General features: G+C 44.9%; 1 protein-coding gene and 1 long non-coding RNA gene across 3 annotated transcripts in view; both read right to left on the reverse strand.

The window, feature by feature from the left end:
* The window catches only part of Zdhhc14 (zinc finger DHHC-type palmitoyltransferase 14), a 241,202-nt gene that overhangs the window by 140,006 nt on the left and 77,666 nt on the right, over window positions 1–23,530 (reverse strand). The gene's annotated exons all lie outside the window — the stretch shown is intronic.
* The window catches only part of LOC125617628, a 19,353-nt gene continuing 1,182 nt past the window's right edge, over window positions 5,360–23,530 (reverse strand). Inside the window, exons 2-3 of the long non-coding RNA XR_007348705.1 lie at window positions 13,537–13,545; window positions 5,360–6,000 (exon numbers count right to left, since the gene is read on the reverse strand). This is a non-coding gene — a long non-coding RNA (uncharacterized LOC125617628). The remainder of the gene's footprint in view (window positions 6,001–13,536; window positions 13,546–23,530) is intronic.

Below are 23,530 nucleotides of genomic sequence, written 5' to 3' on the forward strand. Positions count from 1 at the left end.
TAGAATAAAAGATGATCAAAGAACCAGCAGCAGATGCAAGCTCAATTCTTCCTGAATGGGTTCTTCATTGCTGCTGTGATCATCTGAGGATATGGAACTCTCCCTTCTTTACTCTTCCAAAGTGGATTCTCCAGAAGCCTTTGGTCTTGGACGAGGGTAGCACCACTGACCCCTCTTGCTCTGGGGCTTCAGCCTCTTGGACTGCACAGGTACTGGTTGTCCCGCTCTCCAGCCTGCAGACAGCCATCGTGAACTACTCAGCTTCTGGTCATGTGAGCCAACAATTATAATAAGTCCCCTTTTTATAATTATACTTCCTGTTGATTCTGTTCCTCTAGAGAACCCTAATGCACTCATAAGTCCCATTCCTTGGTTCCAGCTCTTGCTGAGCGTTGATGTCCAGGCATGGCTTGTGTTGGGGAGCATGGAAGCAGCTTGGCACAGTGATGGTGGATGAGGACCATGCTCCTGCCCCCCACCAGTCTGAGCATGGGTTGCACACCTTGTGTGGGCTCGTCTGTTGCCCAGCCAAGATGGCAGGCCCAGAGCAGGCAGTCACCAGGTGCCTGCTTCCCGGGAGAGACTTCTCACCCCATGACCCGTGAGGCAGCATCACGGAGCAGCAGGGAATATCTCTAAGGGGACTCTGTGGATGTCACAGAGACTCAGAGCTCAGCGTTATGGCTTTTCCCATTGTTGACTAGTTTTCCAGAAAACACAGCTAGCTGCCTGGCATACTTTTGGCTTCATGGACTTTTCAAGCAACCAGCTGCCAGAAGAGAGCAGGATCACTAAAGCAGTCAGGAAAGCCCCCTTCTGTGTGCCCTCCAGAGCCCCCTCATGGTCTTGGGGGGACAGGTCTCACTTCCTCTGTCTGCACCCTGACCAGGCCCTAGTGGTTTGGTGAGTGCCGCCCTCACACTGTCCTCGCTTGCCCTTGTGGTGACTGAGGTTTATCTGTCTGCAGACTGGCCCTCACCACAGGGGCCGTGGAGCCCTGCCCTGTGACCTCCTGTGGCTGTGAGACTGTGGGCCACACCCCACCCCAGCGGAGTTTCCTTCCTGCCGGGGCCACCCGTGGAGCCCTCACTGACTGACAGCGCCCGTTCCCCTAAAGGGCTGCTGCAGGCCTTGCTGGAGCAGAGGAAGGGAAAGGAAAGGCTGGTCTCCTCCTCAGCACAGAGCTGAGCCCCAGCACAGAGGAGAGCAGAGGGAAGGAGTCCAGGGAAACGCCGGGAGGTGAATCTAGGCTGCACAGTGACAGCGCAGGAGGAGCAGACAGCACGGTCCCAAAAGAAGCCCGCGACTACACCCAGGAGGGTGACATATGAACATGAGCACTTCCATCAGGTGTCTCAGTGTTCCCGAGAATTTGTGGGGGTGGGGACAAAGAGGGAGAGAGCATGCAGGGCTCCTGGGAAGGGCTCAATCAAACCTCCAGGCTGCTGTGCCCCAGAAGGCACAGAGGCAGACAAAGAGCAGCAAGCTCCTCGCTCAGGACCTCGGGGGTCAAGGACTCAGTCTCCCCACTTCCCACTCCCCTGCCCAACCAGAGGGTATCAGGCAGGACAGGTTATGAAGAGCCCCAGGGTGGGAAGCAGCACCAGGGTTCCAGGAATAAAAGGAGCAGCGAGTAGGGGCCATGGCAGGCTGAGGCCAGGGGAAGGTCCACTGTGGTTCTCAGCAGGGAGGTGACAGATGGGGCTTGGAGACTGAAAGTTCAGCAGGCTGCAGAGGGATGGGGAGGCCTGCACTCAGGAAGGGGACTCTGGTGGTTGAGACCCAGGTGGTGGTGGAGGAGGTAAGTGGGGCCTGACTTCCTCCTGCCACCGGGGCTTGACCATGGCACCTGCCTCGGGCTGCCGCAGGGCTTAGGCTGGTGCTGCCTCAACCCTGGCACCAGCATGATGCTGAAGAGGGTTTGGCACAGGTGTGTTGGGCTGCTGAGAGCCAGCCACTGTCGGTGGCCAGCACTGGGAGGCTCTGCAGTGGCTAAGTGGGCAAATGCCGGCGCTTCTGAAAATGGCAAATCAGCCTAAGAGATAATTTGATAATCAAAATAATTAATCCTCAGGATTCTGATCAAGACACTTGCATTATGGCCTCTATCATTACAATCACGCCCAGCCGAACTGGGCCCATTGCAGTTCCCTCTTGTCTGCTAGTTTATGGAGCCATAGTTGTTAATGGGAGTGACAGCAGAGGCCACTTCTCAATAAAATACCTCCTAAGTGATACTTGAGCCAAATGAAGGGGTCTGAGGTCTGAAGACTCCCCACCAAAATGGCTCATGTGAGCCTTTCGAATCTAGTTTGACAATTAAATTTTAATGTAGAAATTCATGCTCAGCTCATTCTTAGACATTGCTTAAAAAAAAAAAAAAAAAAAAGGCCAAAGAGAAGACCTGTGTGATCCTGTCGCAAAGGGTCCTCCTTAGGTCCCATGGTTACTGCATGAACAGTCTTTCGATTCCTCTCCTGTCTTCACTTCCAGGAACACTGACCTAGCCCACCTTCATTCCACAAATATGTATGGGATGCCCATTATCTGCAAAGCCGTGTGCCAGGTGCCATGGGGGAGTACAGAGGGGATGACTCTAAGATGACCTAGAGAGGCTCACAACCCCGTCTGTCCTCATTGAGGGATAAGAGAGATGGGGATACACAGATTTGAGCACTTCTGTGTACCTAGATCTGCTCAAGATACTTCCCCTCTTCTAAGGTTCATGACCTCTGCAGGGTGACAGTACCCTGAGTGGGTCAGCCAAGCACAAAGTGACAAATGGGGTGCTGACTGGTGGGGCAATGGGAGCTGCCATGTTGAGGAAGCACCTTGAGTCTGCCCACGACGGGAAGCTCTGATCCTCAGGGCCCCCCAGCCCCCAGCCGCCTCCCCGCAACCTCTTGCTTTTCTTGTATATAAAATATAAGGGAGACTTATCTTGCAATATTATTTTAAGATTTAAATAAGATTATTTATGTGAAGCTTCTACTACGGGGCCTGGCATTTATGGGCACCCAGTAACTGGCAGGTGTCATGCTGTCCTGCCCCCTAGCTGGCTCCTTCCCCTTAGGAGCTCTACCCAGGCCCTCCGGCTCTTCTGCCTGCTCAGCCAAGGGCTTTCTCTTTCTTGTCTTCTCTGCAACACGGTAAGGAAGTCAGGGTCAGCTTCTCCAGGAGACCGACTTTGACCCACTGAATGTGCCTGACTCTCCTGAGAGTCCTTGGTTTCTCCAACGCTCCAGTATGCACCTGGGTACAGGTGCCTGGGGATTTTTGTAGGTAATACAAGTGATGATAATTAGCTGATGTTTTGTGGTAGGTACACCCTCCCTTTCCTAGTCAAAGCTTTCTGACCATGTCTTCTCTGTCCCCCATGACCCTGTGCCTGGAAGAGCACTGTGCACCCAGGCAGAGAACATGGGCTTGCTTCAAAACTTTCAAATACCAAGTGGAAAAAAATTACCCAAGTATTTTCCCTGATTCAAACTCAAACATGTAAAACAGAATTGGAAAACTGAGTAAACAATGGTGGTATCTGTTTAGAGACACCTAGAGTAACTCTCCAGAGTTTCATAATCCCTCATTCCCTGCCCCACTGCCCACAAATGACCGTTTCTTCCCTTCCACTCCACCAACTCCCCCATTCCACTAAATGGCATAAGTGTCCACCCCACTTGTCTATCTAGAAGCCTGAGGGTCACCTCTGGTCCCCCTTTCCTACACCCCGACCTCCTATCCCACTGACATTGGCGAGAGCCTGCCTCCATGCCCACCCACCCCTCTTCACTGATGCTCTCTTAGCTATGTGGATACTCTCCTGCTTCCCTGCTACCAAGCCACCCACCCACCCCATTCCTTCCTGGTAAGACTCCTCTGTGGCTTCCCACCAAGTCTTGGACCCTGGCTATGCCTGGCTTAGGGCTCCCCAAGTTCATCACTAGCCCTGGCAGACCTGGCCACCCCTTGTCGACCCCAGGCCCATCTGAGGTCAGTTGGCACCCCCTGCCACCTCAACATGCTGTGGATCTGCTCTGTCTCTCCTTACTGAACACCAGCAGGCCTTCAGTAAGTGTCCACTTCATGTCAGAAGAAGCTTAAACAATGAAATATCTTACAAAGTGCCCTTGGATCTTGGGGGAGCCTCCTAGGGCATTTGGATGACCAGTCTCCAAGGGCTAGGCAGTGTCAGGCCGCTCTTGTTCATCGATAGCTCCTGGCGCATAAAATGTTCAGTCCATGTTTATTGAATGAATGAAGGATCAAGAGGAAAAAGTCGTAGCTAATGGGAGATCTGTGACTTACCGCTCCTAGGGTATAAGCAAGTCATTTAGCCTCTATGAGATGGATTCATCACACACAGAAGCAGGAATACTGTCAGCCTCATAAGGAGATGGTGAGGACCAAAAAAGGCCTCTCTTAACAATGCCCTGAAAAGAGGCGAGGTATCACTGTTCCTATCCTGGGATTTGAACACTTGCCTCACAGTGTACCCAGGTCCGGCTTGGTCAGACAGGGTCCTGGGTTGTATTCCCACTCACTTCAGCCCCCATTGTAAGCGTAACCACCACCTACTGCAAAATCCAGATGGCCTTAGAAAGATCTACAGTCTTCCCTTAAAATGCTCTTAAAAACATCGAAGAAATGAAAATAAAATTGCAACAATTTAAAAGCCACCCCAGAAAAGCAACTGAGAGGGAGGGGAAAAGAGATTTTATAAAACTTGGCAATCTTTCCTGCAACTTTCAAAACCCAACACTTCTTGTCTGGGAATTTTCCTTGATGCATTTTTTTTTTTTTACAGTATTGCAACTTTTACAAAGAAAGCAGTTACACAAGTTTGTTTTATGTATCAGGTTAATGTTACAATTTAAATCCCCAGTAAAAATTTCCACTCTAAATATTCCCACGTGAGAGGAGCAAGAATAAAAGGGAAATGAGCAATCTGAGATTCCTTCTAAGTTTTCAGGAATACTTGTTAATTGGATGAGGCGGGCTGTTCATATCCCTTGTGTGGAAACATCTTTGCAATTTGAGACAGAGTTCCATGGACAGGAGCCCATTTACTTGCATAAAACCCCAAGAAGTCGCTATAGGAAACACACACACACACACACACACATACACGGTACTGCATCAAAGACATCTTGTCAATCCATTAAAAGAAGAAAACAGGTTTTCCTGGCTGTTCATGTGGCATGAAACCAAAAAGCAGACAGGCATTTTCAAAATAATTTGCCTTGGTGTGGGTCTGTTGTAATTTTGTATATTTGGGGTCCTGTAAGCCTCATGTATCTAATTTTCCATTTCATTCTTTAGGTTTGGGAATTTTTCAGATATTANAAAAAAAAAAAAAAAAAAAAAAAAAAAAAGGCTTTACTGGCATTTAATACTGGACACTCAAAGCAGATCAGGTCAGGGGCTCAGGAGGTTGGATATAATTAAATAAGGAAGAAATCCCCAGCACCACAGCAGCTGCTGTGGCCAGAGGCATACCCAGAGAAGTCCCTCCATGAGTAAAAGTGGAGGGATCAGGGAATTAAAGGAACCCATGATTTTAGGAGGACTGAGGGGTGTCTGGGTCCGGAGTGTTTAGAGATCAAAGACACTGCCTATCTAAACTGAAAGGCATCCTGCACAACAGCCTTGTAGGGAAGGAAGCTACATTTCTCCCAGCAGCACGTGGAGGACAGAGGAAGGGACCGTTTTACAGCTGTGGTACCAGGTCTGGCAGCTGGGCGAGTGAAGTAGTGGCAAATCTGGGTTTGGCTGTAAATACAGGACTGTCAAAACTACACTACATGACATAGAACGTATCTAAGTGCCCAGGATAAAATCAAATGTGGAGAGAGTTTTACACGAGTTGTGGACACCCACCCAGCTCTTCCCCTCCCCTCCAATCTGGCTGCTTTCAGGACTGGGTGGGAGAGATGTGTCTGGCTGGGAATTTGAAGAGGGGGGAGGGTTGGGAGAGATTGAGTTTGGAGACTGGACCTGAGACTAGGAAATGTGTGGCTCACAGGTGACATAGTGGACTAAGAACTGGCCCCTCTACCACAGGAATGGAACCCAGGGGAGAGGTGGGGATGCAGTCTTTCAGGTGAATTGTCAATTTATGGGCCCTGGAGGGGCACTGATTAAAAATCTCCAGACTAACTGTCATTCAGCAAAGGGCCTGGAGCCCACCTAACCTTAAGCCCTTCCTCCAGGAGTTCCACCTATGGGATCACCTCTCTGCCCCAGCAACTGGAATGAGCAAGCATCACACACCAGATCACCCCACCTAACACTGCTGAGAAGGGAAGCTGAGAATCTTTTGAACTCCAATGAAAACATTTCTTTTAACTTTTTATTGATTGTTTTCCCTTTTTTCTTTTCTGTTTGTGACCTTAATGATTCATGGACATTTACACATATTTATATTTGTTTCATTCTCAATTCTAGTATTTTTAAAACCAGTTATTTTTCATAGAGCAGTTTTTTTTTTTTTGAGGACCAGGATGTTTGATTAGTATATTTTGGTTTTGTTTTAAATTCTTTTATTTTTATTTTTCTAAATTTTTACTTTATAAAAATATTTGTCTCACACCTTTTTCCCTTGATTCTCTTTCTCTCTTTTCTTCTGCTAACAGCCAATTTCTATTGTTCTCTTTTTCATAATTCCTTTCATTTTTTACTTCTATCTTTTCCCCTCCTCCCTCATAAGTATCACATCCCACATCACTTCTGTTCTCTTTCTGTCCACCATTCGAAATTGTAAACCATTTTGCAAACTCACTGTTTTTATTGTAGGCAATGACTAATTGTATCATTTCTGTTCATTGTGACAACATTGTTGAAGTCATAGCAGGAACCATTTGTTTTAATTGTGTATATTGTTTGCATTGGTTGTTGTTATTATTTGTCTCCCCCTCAGTGAGGAACTGGAAATCTTCAGGGACACTGTAAGTCCACAGGGTAGAAACTCTACTGCTTCACATCCATACTGTTAGATAAGTAGACACACAAACAACATCAAAAAAGCAAAGTGCCCCACACCAACCAAGATACTTCAATAACAGAATCCAGCAATACCACAGTGGAAGAAATGTCAGAGAAAGTATTTAAAACGTATATAGTTAAACTAATATGTGAGGTAAAGGATGATGCAAGGAGTGAAATCAGAGACAAAATACATGACATTGAAGATCACTTCAATAAAGAGAGATTCTGAAAAAAAATTAAGCAGAAATACTCAAAATGAAGGAATCAATAAACCAAATTAAAAATTCAAGGGAAGGTACTAACAACAGACTAGACCACTTGGAAGACAGAGTTTCAGGCAATGAAGACAAAATATATAATTTTTTTTAAGAGAGAGAGAGAGAGAGAGAATTTTAATATTTATTTTTTTTTTTAGTTTTCGGCGGACACAACATCTTTGTTTATTTTGTATGTGTGCTGAGGATCGAACCAGGGCCGCATGCATCACACATGCCAGACGAGCGTGCTACCGCTTTAGCCACATCCCCAGCCCGAAAATATATAATCTTGAACATAAAGTTCACCATGGAGAAAAGATACTAAGAGATCTTAAATGGAACTTCCAAGAAATATGGGATAACCTGAAAAGACCAAATTTAAGATTTATTGGGATAGAAGAAGGCTTGGAGATATAAACCAAAGGAATGCATAATCTTTCAATGAAATAATATCTGAAAAATTCCCAAACCTAAAGAATGAAATGGAAAATTAGATACATGAGGCTTACAGGACCCCAAATATACAAAATTACAACAGACCCACACCAAGGCAAATTATTTTGAAAATGCCTAACATACAGAATAAGGATAAAACATTAAAGGCTAACAGAGAAAAACGACCAGTCACATTTAGAAGGAAACCAATCTGGATCTCAGCTGATTTCTCAACTCAGACCCTCAAAGCTAGGAGGTCTTGGAATAATATGCACGACGCTCTGAAAGAAAATGGAGGACAGCCAAGAACACTACACCCAGCAAAATTCAGCTTCAGATGTGAAGATGAAATATAACCTTCCATGATAAAAAAAAAAAAGGAATTCACAACTAGAAAGCCCACACTACAAAATATACTCAATAAAATATTTCATGAAGAAGAAATAAAAAATAAAAGAGAAAAATAGCAAAGGGAAGAACTACACTAGAAGAATGATTAATCAAAGGAGAAACTAATTCAAATTAAAAACCAGAATCAAAATGACAGGGAATAAAAATCATTTCTCAATAATAACATTGACTATAAATGGCCTAAACTCATCAATCAAAAGACTTAAACTGTCAGTTTAGATTAAAATACAAGACCCAACAATATGCTAACTTCAAGAGACTCACCTCATAGGCGAAAACATCCAGAGACTGAAGGTAAAAGGGTGGGGAAAAAACATATCACTCACATGGATCACATAAAGAAGTAGAGATTTCTATCCTTATATCAGATAAAGTGGATTTCAAACCAAAGTTAATCAGAAGTGACAAAGAAGGACATTTCATACTATTTAATGGACTTATACATCATTAATACATAACAATCATAAATACTTCTGTCCCAAACAATGTAGCATCTACTTACATCAAACAAACTCTTCTCAATTTCAAGAATTAAATAGACCACAACACAATAATACTGGGTGACTTTAACATACTTCTCTCACTACCAGATAGATCCTCCAAACAAAAATTAAACAAAGAGACTATAAAATTAAAAATACAATTAATATTTAGACTTAACAGGCATATATAGAATATTTCATTCATCAAAAAAATGACTGAATTTACACTTCCTTCTCAGCAGCACACAGATGCATTTCTAAAATATACCATATCTTAGGCCACAAAACAACTCTTAGTAAAGAGAGAGAGAGAGAGAGAGAGAGAAGAAGAGAAGAGAGATAATACCTTGCATTCTATAATTGACTGAAATTGGAAATCAAAGATAAAATAAAAAATAGAAGCTATTCTAACAATATTCTAAAAATCAAAGATAAAATAAAAAATAGAAGCTATTCTAACACCTGGAGACTAAATAATATGCCATTGAATGATCAATTGATACCAGAAGAAAACAGGGATGAAATTTTAAAAAATACTTAGAGGTATATGAGAATAGCAATACAACATATCAAAATCTCTGGGACCCTATGAAGGTAGTTCTAAGAGGAAAGTTCATTGCATTGAGTTCATTCATTCAAAGAGACTCACCAAATAAATAACCTAATATTATATCTCAAAGCCCTAGAAAAAGAAGAATAAACCAATACCAAAAGCAGTAGAAGACAGGAAATAATTAAAATCAGAGCTGAAATCAATGAAATTGAAACAAAATATCTAAAAACTTGATGAAACAAAATTTGGTTCTTGAAAAAATAAAATTGATAAACTCTTAGCCAAACTAACAAAGAGAGATAAAACTCAAATTTCTAAAAGTATTAATGAAAAAGGAAACATCACAATGAACACTACTAAAATACAGATGATAATCAGAAGTTATTTTGAAAATTTATGCTCTAGTAAAAAAACTTCAAGACATCAATCTTGAAGACAAATTTCTGGAGACATATGACCTACCCAAATTGAATCATGAGGACATAGAAAATTTAAACAGATCAATTTCAAGCAACAAAATTGAAAGCACCATCAAAAGCCTACCAACAAAGAAAAGCCCAACACAGACAAATTATCAGCTGAGCTCTACCAGATCTTCAAAAGAAATAACACCATACTCCTCAAATTACACCATGAAATAGAAACAGAGGGAACCCTTCCAAACTCATCCTATGAAACTAGTGTCAACCTGATACCAAAACCAGACAAAGACATCAAGGAAAGAAAACTTCAGGCCAATATACATAATGAACATAGGTGCAAAAATTCTTAATAAAATACTGGAAAACTGCATACAAAAACATATTAAAAGATAGTGCACCATGATCAAGTGGGGTTCACCCTAGGGATGCAAGGTTGACTTGACATACGGAAATCAATAAACATAATTCATTGTAGCAATAGACTTAAAGACAAAAATCACATGTTTGTTTCAATATAGGCAGAAAAAGCATTTGACAAAAGACAGCATCCATTCATGTTCAAAACACTAGAAAAACTAGGGATCGAAGGAACATACCTCAACATTGTAAAAGCTGTATATGTTAAGCCCAAGGCCAACATCATTTTAAGTGGAGAAAAGTTGAAAGCATCCCCTTTAAAAACTAGAACAAGACAAGGATGCCCTCTTTCATCACTTCTATTTAACATAGTTCTTGAAACACTAGCCAGAGCAATTAGACAGAAGGAAGAAATTAAAGGATAGGAAAAGAAGAACTCAAACTATCCCTATTTGCCAACATCATAATTCTATATTTAGGAGACCCAAAGAACTCCACCAGAAAACTTTTAGAACTCATAAATGAATTCAGCAAAGTATCAGATTATAAAATTAATACCCATAAATCAATTACATTCGTGTGCATCAGTGATGAATCAACTGAAAGAGAAATTAGGAAAACTATCCCATTCACAATAGCCTCAAAGAAAATAAAATATTTGGGAATAAATCTAACAAAAGAGGTGAAAGACATCTACAATGAAAACTATTGAACACTAAAGAAAGAAATTGAAAAAGATCTTAGAAGATGGAAAGATCTCACATGTTCATGAATAGGCAGAACTAATATTGTCAAAATGGCCATATTACCAAAAGTGCTACACAAATTTAATGCAATTCCCACTAAAATTTCAATGATGTTATTCATATAAATAGAAAAGGCAGTTATGAAATCAATTTGGAAAAATAAGAGGTTGAAACCATTATGGAAAGCAGTATGGAGAGTCCTCAGAAAACTTGGAATGCAATCACCATTTGACCCAGCTATCCCACTCCTCGGTTTATACCCAAAGGACTTAAAATCAGCATACTGCAGTGACACAACCACATCAATGTTTATAGCAGCTCAATTCACAATAGTCAAACTGTGGAAGCAACCTAGATAAATTCAAGAGATGAATGGATAAAGAAAATGTGGTGTATATACACAGCCTTAAAGAAGAATGAAATTATGGCATTTGCAGGTAAATGTTCTCTCTGATATGTGGATGTTAACAGATAATAACAGGGGGGTAGATAGATGTACTTTGGATTAGAGGGGAATGAAAGGGAGGGAGAAGGACTGGGACTAGGAAAGACAGTAGAATGAATCTGACATAACTTTCCTATGTTCATACATAAATACTCAACTAGTGTAACTCCACCTCATGAACAACCACAAGAATGGGAAGTTATATTCCGTGTGTGTATACTATGTCAAAACACATTCTGTCTTATATAACTAAGAAGAACAAATAATTTTCTAAATCAAAAAATAAAAGCAGAATACAGACTCTTTCTCTCACTCACAAAGCACAGAGACTCAATTAATTGATGGGAATTGGTGGCAGGATTGAGGCCAAAGCACTGACCATGTTCCGGTGTCCCACCCTAAGATTCAGAGTGCAAACTCCAGGAAGCCGGGTTCTCCCCAGGGCCTGCAGCTATGCCCATTCATGCAGTTGTGTGACCTTTTAAAAGTAAATCTCACAGAAAAAAATGAGACCTGGAGACAATGTATGAGGTCTGATCCACCCTGTGGACAACCACACTCTACCCACAGATACATCCTGAACAGGTAGTGAATACAGAGATGACATTTTATAACCCCAGGACCTCAAGGGAAGGACAGCCCAGAAAAATGTGAGTCTCCTCTTCAAAGCCAGGCAACACACTGCAACAGAAGAAGCCTGGTGGCCAGGATTGGAAAATTAAGCTCTCGAAATACCCCCAACAGGCTAGGCTCTTCAGACTCCTTGAGTTTCAGATGAAACTCGTTGGTTCTCTGTGTAGAACAATGGCATATTGCCAGACACATGAGTTCCACTCCCTCCCCTCGAATCAACACAAATTCAGGGGTTTGGGACCCTCAGGGAAATGGATTTCAGATACAAGAATCCCCAGAGAGAATGTTCTGAAATGCTGGCTAGAGTTCAGGTCCAGGAGGGAGCTGGCTCTGTGGGGTCCCTGAGGAGTCTCCTAGGCCTACAAAATGACTCCCGTGAGCAGAGAACATCTACAACCATCTTCTCTGAACCCAACCCCGCTTTTCACTCGCGGACCCCAAGAATGAAGAGGCAAACCAGCTACCACGTGCAGGTGAGCTCTGGCGGGAAAGAAAAGTGGATGCTGCCTTAGGGAAGGTGGGAGGCGTGCATGGTGGAGAGGGCTGGTGCTTCCTGGATCTCAGGGGTGCAACTGGGAAGACTTCCTGAGAAAGCATCCTCCTCCACCGGAGGCAGAGGGAGCAGTGCTCTAAGCCAGGACATCTTGTGCCCGGGGCGCTGGAGGATGTAGGAGGGGTGCAGCAGCAAGAGGAAACACCTGGGCAGGCGTGCTGAGGTGGCTCTCCTAGGACCTCGGGCTCCTTCAGCTCCTGCCAGGCTCTTGAACCCCTGTCTAATAATAACAATGACAATGACGACTGTAAAACTGACAAAAGCTCTGGCTCCCAAGAAGGGTCCTCCGAGCCCAGTCAGTGCTCCTGGAAGGCAGTCTGTGACAAGATAAAAGCTGTGCTCTGGGGCTGGGTCCCCTCTGCACCTTTGCAAACTCAGGCCTTGGGCAAGTTGGCACCCAAACACAAGGGTGTGAATCAATGCACCTCACAGGGCTGCTATGGGCACAGGGTTCAAGGACACAGTGCTTGCCTGGAGAAGTCATAGGGCTCAATGGCCGCTACAGACTGGTATTACTTTTTACCATCACTTTAGACTTTCTTTAGGTTTGCAAAGAAACTGAGGTCCAAGACCATGATAAGGCTAATGGTGGATGGGAGACACAAGACCAGGCCTGAGAGACTCCAAAGGCCACCCAAGGTCTATCCTGGGCTGGGCTGGAATCCAGTCTACACCAGCAGAGCCAGTCAGCTGACCAGACCACTGCAGTTTTTACCTTTGGCCTCTCTACCAATCACGCTGTCCCCTGCCTGGAATCCTGAGATCATCCTGCAGCCTCTAGGGTGAAACCCACACTCCCCAGCAAGAGAGCCAGGGCCAGAGTGTGGGAGAGCCTCTGTATCCCCTATCCCTCAAGGAGGGAGCCGGGTGGGCTGGGGTGAGGCAGAGCCAAAGGTTCAGAACAAACACTCAAGGTCAAATTTTTCTCTTTAAACTATACTTGTAGAACCTTCCAGAAGCTGTTGGCCTTCCTGAGACTGTCTTCACTTGCAAAATGATGCTAACACTTAAACATTTAACTCATCTGACTGACATGCCACTGTTATAACCGCCCCTCAGCCGTCCCCTGCCATTCTCCTGTGACTTCCTCACCCTGAAGTGAGGCCCAGTTCCCCAGCACACCTCGTTTCCTCCTCTTCTGTGCCCTCTACACATCCTGTTCCCTGGACTTTCTCCATCCTCTGAACACTGGCCCTGCCCTGCCTCTCTGCCTGGTGAATATTTCTCTTTGGAGATTCCCTTCCAGCACGACCTCCACTGGGAAGAGCTTCCCTCAAACTCCTCGGGGGGTCCACCAAGCATGGGCCACACACTGCCATCAGTGTGACATGGACCATGTTACCCCATTCCAAAGGTTCCTATCTCCCCCCCTAGACTGTGTCCCCAGAGAGTGTGATTAGCTTCTCCTACCTCTGGACCCCAGTTCTTTGCACCTTGTGGGCTCACCCAGCATGTTTGTTAATATGAGGATGGAAATATATGTAATATATAAATATATAAATAATATGTATATTTCCATTCTCGTTTTATATATATATATATGTGTGTGTATGTGTGTGTGGGGGGCGGGTGTGGGTGTGTGTGTGTTGTAATGTGGGGAATTAAAACACACAGAGAAGCAAGGATCAGAACTGCAGAGTTTCAGAGCTGGAAGGAACATTCACATATATTTCATTGATTGCCTTCATTCTTTGTGACGGCCTGTCAACCAGAGATCTGCAGACTCCGCGATAATACAAGCAGGAGGTGCTCTGCCTGGCAGGTCCAGGGGAACTGCAACCCCCCAGCAATGGCTGGCTACCCATCATGGCGCCCAGCTCAGGGGACAGACTTAGTGACTCCCTTATAGTTGAGATCTTGCTTCTTTCAGCAGTCACTGAGAAGGCACTGTGACAGTCACAGAGGCCCAGGGCCAATCACTCAACTAATCACAAGGAACAATAAGCCTGTCTCCCTGGGGTGGAAAACAAGTAGCCACCTCATTCCAGAGAACAGGCCCATAGAGAGTTGTGCCTTTCAAAAAAAATCAGAAGTAAGGCAGATACAGGTGTGGATTTTTAATTACAATTTTAAAAGGTTTGGCCTTTTAAGACTCAGTCACTGGGGCTCTGCACATCTCTGCCAGAGACATAAAATCAATGTGGAAGAAGCATGTGTTTCAGGACAGGACAGGGAGAGCCACTAAATCAGGACGAAAATGAAAACAAGAACCCAACCACATAAACAAATGGGAGAGGTTTAGAAAGGAAATTTTTAAATAAAAGGAATGATACCAGCAGGACAAAGGAAATTGTATTCCAAACTTTCTTACTTCCTCATGGAAACATTTCCACATACGAATGCCTCCTGGGGTGAGCATGGCCACTTGCTCAGAGTGGAGCTTCCCCACAGGAAATTCAGGGCTTGTGGCTGCTGCAATCCCTGGGCACGGCGCCTCCCCAGCCTGAAATCTCCCACCATAGTATAGCATCCCCCACTGACTTGGTCTTAGGGCCTCAAGTTTACTTCTATGTCTAAGAGCCTAATCTTCCCACCGATATTACCTCCACTCTCCAGAATTATGTTGTAGTAAGCAATTTTCAAAGGGTTAGGGTTCTGGACACAATTTTGTTGTGTTGTTTGCAACCCCAAATCCTTGGATGCTTTCATATTTTTTTCATTACACAGAAAGATCTGGGCAGATGACCAAAAACAAACAAACCAACAAATAAATAAATAAAGAGAACACTAAGTCATGCTACTTAAAGTCCTCCCAAATCAAGAAGCCTGGCCTCCTTCGGCCAGCGCGAACTCACGCTGGTGCCCACACGTATCATGCCACGTGGAAGCTGACTGGGATGCAGAAGAGCTTTATCTGCATTTTCTGAACCACTTTTCTTATCTGTCATTTTGGAAGGAATAATGAGAATTGTCCACACAGCAGAGGGATGGTAGGGATTAGCTGATAACGATCCTGAAATGGCCCACAGGGTTGTCCTAGGATTCAGCCAAGGCCATCATCATCACTACTCTGAGCTCACATTCACTCTGACATTTCTCCTGCTGTGGCTTTACATAAAAGAAAGCTAATTGAAGAACAGATTTTATCCAAATTTAAGGGTATTTCTCTTATGAAGATGAACTTCACGGACAAATCGCGCACTGCCTGAGGCTCGCGGCCAGCGCTGTGCATTAGAACTGCTTCTCTGCACAGCATCTCGGCCTTCTGCAAGGATGGAGAGTGGCCTGCCATGCTTGCTGAGCTCCACCAGGGAGAACAACAAGGTTTCTAAAAAATGGGTTGATTCAAGAAGGGCTGAGATGGCAGGGTTTGTTTTGCTTCTGTGCAACAATTCACCATATTTGGTCTGTCCTGCAAAAGGAGTGCATTCAAAAATGCTGCCCAGAGAGGAAAAAAATGTAATTAAAAATGCTACCAAGGTGCTCCGGCAGCCCGACACAGGTCTTTCACCTCCACACGCCCTCATCTTGCCCAGATCCACTTTCTAGACGATTAGGTGTCCTCAAACTCAGGTCTGAGAATAGAGTGAAATGTTCATGCTGAGAGCAAGGATTCAGTCCAGGTCAGCTGGCCATCGCAGGGCTGGGAAGAGTGTCCATCAGCTTGGAGGCAAAGTGAAGCATTTTAAGAAAGAAGCAGCCAATTAAATCCAGATGTTATATCGTCCTCCACATTTGCTAGGTGTCCTCACACTGCCCCAGACACTCAAGTCAACATCTCCAACTGGCTACGATCAGAGGCTAAATTTATATTTCCATTGAATTTCTCAGAATAACTCAACTCTCAGAACTTAAAAATGGTGCACTTTCTTGAGTTTTCTTCATGGGAGGTAGTATTCATTGCCACAGTCCGGCTGCAGCAAAATAACCAGGGGGTGACGAACAACTTGTGTACATTGATACAGCAGGAGTGGGAGCCGTTTATTGTAGGACAGGAGGGGTATATATACATTCCACACAGCTTATCTTAATTAACATAAACTCGATACAGCAGTCAACCAATAAGGAATCTCCACACTTAATGGCTTGCTGGCATTACTTCACAAATCACTCCCTCTGGCAAAATGCCAGGCGCCATCCTGACTTGTTTACAGACCCTAACAATTCATGGGGCTGTCAGGTGCCAAGAACTGATCGAGTTGTGAGATAAAGCTTGTCTTGCTTAGTTGCCCCATGGAGATGCACTTTCTGAGGTCCCATCTTCTCTATTCACATATACACTAGTGGTTCAGAGACTGGTTATAACATGGTAAGATGGTAGTGGTCCTGACCGTTTTATTTTGTTGGAGATGGAGGTCTTCCAAGTTGCCTAGGCTTGGCTCAAACTTGCCATCCTCCAACCTCAGCTTCCTGAAGACTGGTATTACAGGTGTGCCACTGTGCCCAGCTGGGAGTAGTCATTATCAAATGCAGTTTCCTTTCCCTCTTCATGGTGCCCTCCTTCACCAGCACCCTCTGTCTGATGAACACTTCACCACAGCAGGCAGAATGTACAGAAGGCCAGCCCTCGCTAGGAGGATGCTGCAGGCCAACTCCTTTGTACAGTTAGTCAATTAATATTTACTGCGCCCCCACCCTGTGCCAGGCACAAGTCAAAGGGCCGACTGAAGCAATGAATAAGACAGATACAGTCTTTGTTGTCACTCTGGGAAATGAGGAGTGAGCCTGATGCACTGCACTAGTTCAATTACAGTGACAAGAATGATGGAGGGTGACTAGTTTCTGTAAGAGAAAATTGAGAGCACAGGAGAGAGACTCCAGGCAGGGCCAGACCTGACTTGTAGGAGCCCAGAAGCCTCTGCAGAACCTGGAAACATGATTCTTCTCACCGCTCTGCTTTTAAAACAATGAGATAAGCAAATTGAACAGCACAATTAAAATGATTCCGTGTTAAAAGATACAGCAACATAACTGAGAGCTTCTAGGAAATGCAGAAGCAGGCAGCACTTTGAAGAACAGGAACATCAAGCTCAAGGGCCACAAAGCACAACAACTGAGTCACATGTGCCACAGTTCAGCATCAGAAGAGGAGACAGTCCTGCTGGAATACAAGGCCGAGATAGGCAAAGGCCCCAGCTCCCACCACCTGTGCTGGGGGCCATCGTTACCCAAGGAGCCTAACTTCTCACCATCTCCACGGTCACTACCCCGGCCCAAGCCACCTAACACCTCTCACCTGAGCTACTGTCATGGCCTCCTGTTGGATCTCCGGCCACTTCTCCCTGCATCAGTTGGAGGGGAGACATTTGGCACTCAAAAGGGGAGACTGGAGACAGTTTGAAGAGGGGCTCTTAAGGAAAGTGCAGGCAGAATTAAGGGAAGCCACTCAGAGAAAGTGAAATGCCCAGCAACAGCAGGAAGCCATCGCAGCCCTGAGCCAGAGTGGGAGGAGACCGCAGAACAGGGGAATGGCCCAGGGTGGACGTTCACCTACTGCCAAACTGCTACCCCAAATGCAGATGTGGGAATAAGTCCCCCAACTTCTTCCTCCTTTCCCAGACTCCTCCTGGTGCTCCCCATTGGCCTAGTCCCCCTGGAAGCCTGAGGACCAGTAGCCCAATGTTCCACCTGCACAATCAGCCGGCCGAACAGGGTGGGGTGAAGCTGGAGAGGCAATATCCTGCGCCCCACTATGAATGTGTTCTCCACCAGAGCCATCCTCTTACAAACATTACATGGCTTCTGTCCTCCTTATAATAAAATCCAAACAGCTCACAGGTCTTACCCGCCCTGGCCTCTGACTTCTCATGTGGTCATCCCAGTCCCAGGGGCCAGCACGCTGCCCTTCCTTCATCCACACTCCAGCCCTCTGCCTAGAACACTCTCCCAGCTCTAGGCACCGCAGGGTTGTCTCATCTGTCATAGCTCAGTTCAAACCATGTCACCTCTTCAGAGAGGACCTCAGGGATGCTGGAAGGTACAGTAACCTGGATTTCTCTCTTCCCACTTCTTAATGGTCCTTATCACAAGAACCATTAACCATTAATCATCACTTGGCTTCTTTACTGGTGCAGTGGGGACCAGAAGAGGAGCAACGTGCAGGTGGGGGCCTGGCTGTCCCTCCCAGCACTGTGTCCCTGACAACTTACACAGCAGTGGGTTCCTGAAGGATCCCTGTTCTCTCATCTGTGAATCACACTTTTGTGTAGTCAGTTACTGTCTTGAGCCTCCTCCTGCCTGTGTGTACAGGAACCAGGCCTCGGGTCACACAGATAGACAAGGCAGAGCGTTCCCCTGTGGTGAGTGCTGAGGCCCAGAAGGGAGCGAAATGCCCTGGAGATCCTCCAGCCCAGTCCCTTCTGCGAGGCCAAAACCCTCATCCCAGCAGTCTCTGGAGGAGAAGAGTGCTCTCCATTGCCCTGGTGCGTGGAGAGAGGACTCAGCATTAAATAGTAGAACCAGGGGTGCTGGGTGCCCTGCAGCCTATTGGGAAACACCTCCAGCCTAACCCCTCTCTCTGAAATGGCTCCTTTACCATGAACACTGTCATTTGCCCTTTACAGGCTGATCTCAATATGTAGGTAGGCCCCAGGGGGTACGCAAGCAGGGAACCAGAAAATGACCCCTNATGAATGAATAGAATCAATAAGAGGGATGCCATCAAACTGCAAAGCCTCTACCCAACGGAAACAATTAAGAGCATGAAGAGAGAGCCTATGGAATGGGAAAATTGTAGCCAGCTACTCCTTCAATAGGGGATTAATATTCAAAATATATAAAGAACTCAAAAAGCTTAACATTCCCCCAAACAAATAACCCAATCAATGGCCAATAAATGTATGAAAGCATCTCTGGGAATCAGGGAAATACAAATTAAAACTACACTAATATTCCATCTCACTCCAGTCAGAATGGCAATGATCAAGAATACAAACAACAGGGGCTGGGGTTGTGGCTCAGCCGTGGAGCGCTTGCCTAGCACATGTGAGGGTCAAGGTACTGGGTTCAATCCTCAGCACCATATAAAAGTACATAAATAAAGTAAAGGTATAAAAAAAAGAATACAAACAATAATAAGTGCTGGCGAAGTTGTAGGGAAAAAGGAACACTCATCTACTGCTGGTGGGACTGCAGACTAGTACAACCACTCTGGAAAGCAGTATGAGGATTCCTCAACAAACTAGGATGGAACCACCATATGACCCAGCTATTCCACTCCTTGGTATTTTTACAAAAGATCTAAAATCAGGCATACTATAGTGAAAGCCTCCTCAATGTTTATAGTAGCACAATTCACAATAGCTAAATTATGAAATCCACCCAGGTGCCTGTCAATAGAAGAATGGATTAAGAAATTGTGGTGTATACACACAACGGAGTTCTACTCAACCATAGAGAAGAATAAAATTATGGCATTTTCCAATAAATGGATAGAAATGGAGAATATCATGCTAGATGAAATAAGCCAAACTCAGAAACTCAGAGATCGAATGTTTTCTCTCATATGCAGAAACTAGAGTGGAATAAAGGAAAGGGAAGAGAGGGATAGAATATCATAAAGATGAAGGGAAGATCAGTAATGTAGAAGGAGATCAAGAGATGATAGCGGGGGGCTGGGAAAGGGGAGGCCATGCAGAGTAAATTCTTAACAAAAAAAAATCACATAATGTGCATATATAAATATTCCAAAGGGAACCTCACCTTTATGTGTAAGTAAAAAGAACAAATCAAATATAAATAAATAGACAGGTGATAGGAAGTCTAGTAGAGGAAGGAGGATGGGGGAGGGGAGGGAGGACGGGAGGGAAAAGGTGGGCATAGTGACTGGAGTCAAATTCCATGCATGGGTGAGTTTTTCAGGATGAACCCAACTACTGTATAACTACAAAGCTCTAATAAAAGAAATTCTTTAAAAAAAAGCTCCTGTGTTACCAATTTGTCCCAGGCAGCAATGCTATGAGCTGGGGCCTCTGAGAGAAGATGGAGTTGTGAGTGGATTAAACTCAGTCTCATGGTAATCCATTAGACTGACGGATTACCTCAGGAGTAGTTTTGTTATCAAAGTGAGCTCTCTCCAGCAAGTTTGTTCATCTCACCCCGTGAGGCCTCCGCCAAGTCACCACGCCGTGAGAAGGCCCTCGCCAGACCAGCTGCCCAGTAGAGGCCAGCGCCATGCTCTTGAACGTGCAGCCTCTAGAGCCATCAGCCAAATAAACTCCTCTTCTGTATAAACTACCAACTCTGTGGTAGTCAGTTGTTTTAACTGAAGACAGACTGAGGGGTGCTGTGGATGCTGTAGGACTGGGGAAAATAAAAAGGCAATAAGGAAGCATAGAGAATGGGTCAAGTTCACCAACTCCCAACTGCAGTGCACTCCAGGCCTCCTGGGGAGGTGGGAAGACACGTGGTGGCACTCACTAGAGTAGGTGTACTAGACGTACCTTTCACAGGTGGAAGCAGTCGGGTGTGACAGTGGGTTTTCTTGGGGAGAGAAAGGCAAGTGATCGGGGAAATAATTCTAAAGGCAAGAACGACCCTAACTAAGGCAGAAAGGGCTTCAAGAATGGCTCTGAAGAAGAGGGTCTCAGCCAGGAAGGTGGGTGGGGCCCTTCTAGTGACCAGCCTGTCACTGAATAACTGGTTTCATCACACACAAAGATCATTCACTCATAGCGGTTCAACCCATCAGTAACTAGCTGTGCATTTCCATGTCAACTTTCAAAGGAGAGGAAGGGAAAAGAAGATGACGAGACCTCAGGAGTCAGACTTGCTCATCCACAGGAAGGCCTGCATCGTACCTCAGGGATCATCTACATGAAACAATAAAAGCATCAGCCATCTTTCCATGTCGTACCTGGAAGAATGAATGGGTGGGTTGAAACATCACAGGTACGTGCAGACGTAGAACTACAGAGCTGGAGATGGCCTTTCAGAGGGCATGGGTTAGGGCTGGCCTAAAATAGAGAATAACGCTTTAGATTGAAATGACTTTACCAGGGCTTCTCACCTGTGTGATTCAACTGATTGGACAACTTTGTGACTATTTCTCATAACAAAATAAAAAATCAATAAACAACGTCAAGCAATTGAAAAACTCCAATTAAACCTTTATCTTCAAGATTGGAGAATGAGTAATATATAATATTTATACCTTTCTTGTTGCAATATAGAAATTGTCTATTTTATCTCATAAAATAATAAAGGGAATCCTGTTCAGGTGTATTACCTGACTCCTGAGAACAGGGGCACTGTGTGGGTCCTGGTTACACTCTGAGAAGCTCTAATGTCTACAGCTGGCACTATGATCTGAGTGTTAAGAGTTTGCTGTATTTTATACTTTACCCTCAGACTGGGCTTTTCTTAAAGTATTCCCCTTAGAGGGGCCTTCAGATGGTCTGATCCAAATGATGGCATTGCACAGGTGACAGTGGGAGCAGCTTGCCTCACACAGACATAAAAGGTGCATTGGGTGAAAGGAACCAAGAATCAGTCACACGATACCAGGATTCAGTGTATCATATAACCACACCACGTGCAAATGAGTGGAGGAGACACAGGGATGAAATATGCGCCTCCCCAGGACGTCTCCCAGGACCCCACTCTAGATCCCCACTGAAACCAACTATCCATCCCTCATCAAGCAGATCATTTGCTCTCTTTTTTCTGAGATGGCATCTCAGACTCCCCACACTCAAGCCATTCCTCTACCTAGGCCTCCTGAGTAGCTGGAACCACAGGTGCATGCCACTGTACCCAGCTAGATCATTTTCTCTAAACAGCAACCTGTGACATAGTAGGCTGTTCCAGTGACCCTCCCATACCTGTCCACAAACTGAGCTCCCTCAACCCCTGTAGAATCCTAACCGCTTCTCCTCTTTCTCTTCTTGTAAGCACCGGCTGACGTGACAAGGGCCTGTTGACTTTGACTCCCAGAGGTGGGAAGCCCTGTCTATAAGTCACTCTGAAATCATAGGAGTCCTCCATAATCACACCACCCACTGGAGTCCAGATCTCCCTTGGCCCGGCAAGCACAGCTGTCTTCTGCACACTGCCCACCGCACACACACATTGGGATTGGGTGAATTCTCTCCTCTGTCATGTTGACCTGATCACAACTTGCTCAGGTACAAAGGTGAAGGCCTCCTTGCAAGTTCTGTTTACACCTTCGAAAAGCAGAATCACCTCCTGTGAGCTCAGAAGCCTGAGGCTAAAGTATTTTTGAAACCTGAGGTCTTTCAGGGAAATGCCAGGGTACTTCAGAAAGGGTCAGGGGGAGCCAGGCGTGGTGGCTCATGCCTGTAATCCCAGGACTCAGGAGGCTGTGGCAGGAGGACACAAAGACAGCCTCAGCAACTTAGTGAGGCCCTAAGCAACTCAATAAGACCTTGTCTCAAAATAAAATTAAAAAGGGGGGTGGGCTAGGGATGTGGCTCAATAATTAAGGCCTCTGGGTTCAATCCCTAGTACCAAAACAAAAAGAAAGAAAAGGGGCAAATCCCTTGTGAGGGTACTCCCAGTGTGTGAGGGAGGCATCTAGGAAGGAGGACCCTTCCACTCCCTTTGCAGGAGATGAAGTGTATGGAACTAATTTCCCAAAGATAGTGAGATACAGTTGAAAATAGGAGCATGGTAAGAAATAAAATAAAATATAAAGCTTTAGGCATATAATACACAGATTTCATATCATAAAAATGCTATGATATCTATATGTAGATAGAGAATTGACTTCACATGATCAAAATGATCTTAAAAGACATGGTATGGGAACAATCTTCCATCTTAAATGTTCTTAGGACATTTATTAAATTATTGAATATCATGGATAATTGCTCAGCATTTTCTGAGCCCCAGGCACTTAAGTGTTAGAGAAACAAAGACCAACTTCCCAGCACTGATATTTGGAGAAGTAACAGGAGCAGCACTTAGACAGCAGGACCACCTACAATCTGAATTCATGGCTTCCTTCTTGAAATAGTGCAGGGATGACCTTCGACCTTCGTATATGGAGAAGGCTGGCGAAAGCCAATCCAACCAAAGCATGTACCATCCACTGCACAGGCAGTGACTTCCAGCAAACCATCAGGAGTGCAGGTGGAATTCCGGTTCTTAGGGAGGTGGTGGGGTTATGAAGGTGCATTTTATTACTGTGCTTCACAACTGCCTAGAATAGAGGACACAGAGACCAATCCACAAAGTTACAACTATCTTATATTTGATAAAGGGGCTAAAAGCATGCAATGGAGGAAGGATAGCATCTTCAACAAATGGTGCTGGGAAAACTGGAAATCCATATGCAACAAAATGAAACTGAA

Source organism: Marmota marmota, unplaced genomic scaffold (genome assembly GCF_001458135.2).
Source record: "Marmota marmota marmota unplaced genomic scaffold, marMar, whole genome shotgun sequence".
Lineage (NCBI taxonomy): Eukaryota > Metazoa > Chordata > Mammalia > Rodentia > Sciuridae > Marmota > Marmota marmota.